The 3,591-nt window shown below is 45.8% G+C and overlaps 1 non-coding gene across 1 annotated transcript; it reads right to left on the bottom strand.

The window, feature by feature from the left end:
- Positions 1–380: 380 nt before the first annotated feature.
- Positions 381–452, bottom strand: Trnat-ugu (transfer RNA threonine (anticodon UGU)). Its single transcript has one exon. It is a non-coding gene; the product is annotated as a tRNA-Thr (tRNA).
- Positions 453–3,591: the final 3,139 nt, after the last annotated feature.

The raw sequence follows: 3,591 nt of genomic DNA, 5'->3' as shown, positions 1-3,591 counted from the left end.
TTCGTCGTATGCGTTTCTTGCTATTGTACAGTTTACCCTTCTTTCAGAATGCACCAACTAGCCCGATATATCTTATTGCTGTAGGTGGATACCGCTTTCGCATGGTATCACTCATAGGCGGAAAGTTTTCATATTTCCGGGGGGGGGGGGCATTATGCAAACCTACCCACATACATATATACACACACACACACATATATATATATATATATATATATATATATATATGCGGGAAGAAAGGGAACTGAGGGGCCTGATTTTACTAATCATAAGAAGCCAACAAACAGTGACACCAACGACAACATACGGGAAATTGTACTTACTAGTTGAATTAAAGAACTGATAAAGTATTGAAAATGAAAATGGATGAAAAAACAACTGGCCGCAGGTGGGGAACGAACCCACGTCTTCGCATTACACGTGCGATGCTCTCACCATTGAGCAACCGCGGCGCCGTTTTCCCATCCACTTTCTGTGGTATTTATGTCTTACAACAAGAATTAACCCTTGGAGTGTTTGCCAGCGCTACCACTCACAAACCTAGGCGGCGGATGTGGAACATCCTTTCTGCCGCTGGCGTCACGAGTACGTGATCTTTTTCGGTGAAGGCAACTGGTCAATAAGCCCACATATGCTACCTGAAGGCATCAATGTTGCCGGATTTGAGCCCTCGTTATGTAATGAACGATAAGAAAGGGGACCGAGGGGCCCGATTTTGTAATTCATATCATAGGGTTTTATTGTCGCGGTTGTCGTCGCCGTAATGTACGTTTCGAATTCCACCCAAAGCCAAATAAATGCATGAGCGACCCATACCCTGTGGGTGCGGGAAAAAGCACGTAACAGTGAGCCGAAAAGGGTGGCGGCTTGATGGGCATTATTTCCCATGCCCATCCCATCCACAGGAAAAGTAGAAAGATACCTATCAAGAAAGGGGTCAGGCAAGGAGACACACTCTCTCCAATGCTATTCACTGCATGCTTAGAAGAAGTATTCAAGCTCTTAGACTGGGAAGGATTAGGAGTGGGGATCGATGGCGAATATCTCAGCAACCTTCGGTTTGCAGATGACATTGTCCTATTGAGCAACAATGGAGAGGAATTACAACAAATGATTGAGGACCTTCATCGAGGAAGTGCAAGAATTGGGTTGAAGATGAATATGCAGAAGACAAAGATAATGTTCAATAGCCTGGCAAGGGAACAAGAATTCAGGATCGCCCGTCAGCCTCTAGAATCTGTAAAGGAATATGTTTATCTAGGTCAATTACTCACAGGGGACCCTGATCATGAGAAAGAAATTTACAGAAGAATAAAATTGGGTTGGAGTGCATACGGCAGGCATTGCCAAATCCTGACTGGGAGCTTACCACTGTCGTTGAAAAGAAAAGTGTACAATCATTGCATTCTACCGGTGCTAACATACGGGGCAGAAACTTGGAGGTTAACAAAGAATCTCGAGAACAAGTTAAGGACCGCACAAAGAGCAATGGAACGAAAAATCTTGGGAGTAACGTTAAAGGGACACTAAAGGCAAATACTAAGTCGACGTGGACTGTTTAAATACCTTTCCAGAAACCTCAAAACGCTTGTCTCATGCAAAGAAAAGACTTAGTTTACGAAAAAATGGGATCTGAAGGGTCCAAATAATTTTATTGCAATTCAAATCACCCGCCATGCCAATTGAAGAGTTGTGACGTTGCATACGCCATTTTCTGCCGTTGGTGAGTGTAACGGCGCCCGACAGATGGCGGTACGGTGCGCCGCTGCAGCTGATTTTGGTAAAGTGGCGTAGACCGTTCGGGCATTCCGCGACGTCGCGTGGAAGTGGAATTCTCTGCTACTTGCAGTTAGTGCGAGGTTCGCGAGCCAGAAAAACAAGTGCAACACTACACGTTAACAGAAAAACTGAAACGCGAAAGTGCGGGCGGCGCAGAGTCGAGCGAACACGAAACATTTTGACCGCCCGCGTTGTTGTCAACGGTGTAATGTCAGTTAGTTCTTTTTTGTAAAAATGTAATACAACTAGTGAAGTAGTATTTTCTTTCTTCTTATAATACAGTACAATGATGTTTTCATAACGAGTGGTTCAGTACTAGTGACAGAATTTAAATGAGGAGTGCCTTCGTCATCGGGCGAGTACTTGAATGTCCCGGGGGAGTCGCTAATCATGTCCTGCATTTACCTTAATTTCTCTATTACTAAGGCTCTGCTCGCGATAATATTGACGCTTTATTGATACTCGTGCACTAATGCATCACTTTAGCTTGACTTAGTATTTGCCTTTAGTGTCCCTTTAAGAGACAGGAAGAGAGCGGTGTGGATCAGAGAACAAACGGGGGTAGACGATATTCTAGTTGACATTAAGCGGAAGAAATGGAGCTGGGCAGGCCATGTAATGCATAGGATGGATAACCGGTGGACCATTAGGGTTACAGAATGGATACCAAGAGAAGGGAAGCGCAGTCGAGGACGGCAGAAAGTCAGGTGGGATGATGAGGTTAGGAAATTCGCAGGCGCAAGTTGGAATACGCTAGCGCAAGACAGGGGTAATTGGAGATCGCAGGGAGAGGCCTTCGTCCTGCAGTGTATAGGCTGATGATGATTTCCCATGCACTCAATATTCGGGTTAGTTGTAGGTCACGTAATCAAATGCGTATGGGAAGGAGCCCTGCCGTAACTGAATGACTGTGCGTGGCTGACGCTTTGGGCCCGCGTGCCATATCTAATTGTTGGTAATCAATGGTGGGTGCAATTACTAAGGGCGAGCAGGGATGGCTGCTAACTTCATGCGCACTGTCTTCCTTGCCGGGCTGTCTTTCTGCGTCCCCAGTGTTGCAGACTTAAGAGACAGAGCTCATCGCAGATCACGCACAGAGGCCGTCAGTAGTGGACATTAAAAATAGGCAGATAATGATGGCATAAATAGGCATAATGATAATTTTCCGTGTTGCGGTGAATCGCGCGGCTGTAGGAACCGTTCGCCTCCGCTGCCGGCGTTCTTCTCAATGCTTGCGTTGTGAAAGCGAGTGCTCGAGGTCATCCAGTGAGGTATTTACAGGTTTACATGGTCCGTGCATGCTTGCCATTTTAATTTTAGGTGAATATTTACAATTTATCTGGCCACTATAACTAACGTATAGACTCGTGTAAGGGCCACACTTTCCTGTGGCGACTTTGACGAGCCTTTCATGGGACCGGGCCATTTGACCTCATTTTTCCAACTACGAGTATGGTGAATCCGCCGTAAACATCCGCGATCGCCTCCTCTCGACCTCCAGTAGCGACGCTCGAAAGTACGCTGCGCGCGACAATTCGCTGTTGAGCCCGATCAGAATCAACGCACGGAACGCGATTGCTTCTCAGTTGGATGTCTTTTTTTTTTTTAATATTGGCTGTCAAGTTATGGGTGCGGCCTTTACACGGGTGCGATCCTTACACGGATTTACACAGTAAGAATCTTCCTTCGTGTAATTGTCTTCTACTTCGCTATCACTAATACTGCTTCGCCTTCCCGGCCGAACTGCATTTTATTTTTTTAGTATTTTGAGTCCGAGTATAAGCGCTGCTGCGCATGACTTCTAGACTTCTA

Source organism: Dermacentor silvarum, chromosome 1, assembly GCF_013339745.2.
Source record: "Dermacentor silvarum isolate Dsil-2018 chromosome 1, BIME_Dsil_1.4, whole genome shotgun sequence".
Taxonomy (NCBI): domain Eukaryota; kingdom Metazoa; phylum Arthropoda; class Arachnida; order Ixodida; family Ixodidae; genus Dermacentor; species Dermacentor silvarum.
Note: the sequence above shows the minus strand (reverse complement) of the source record. Positions and strands in the feature narration are given on the sequence as shown.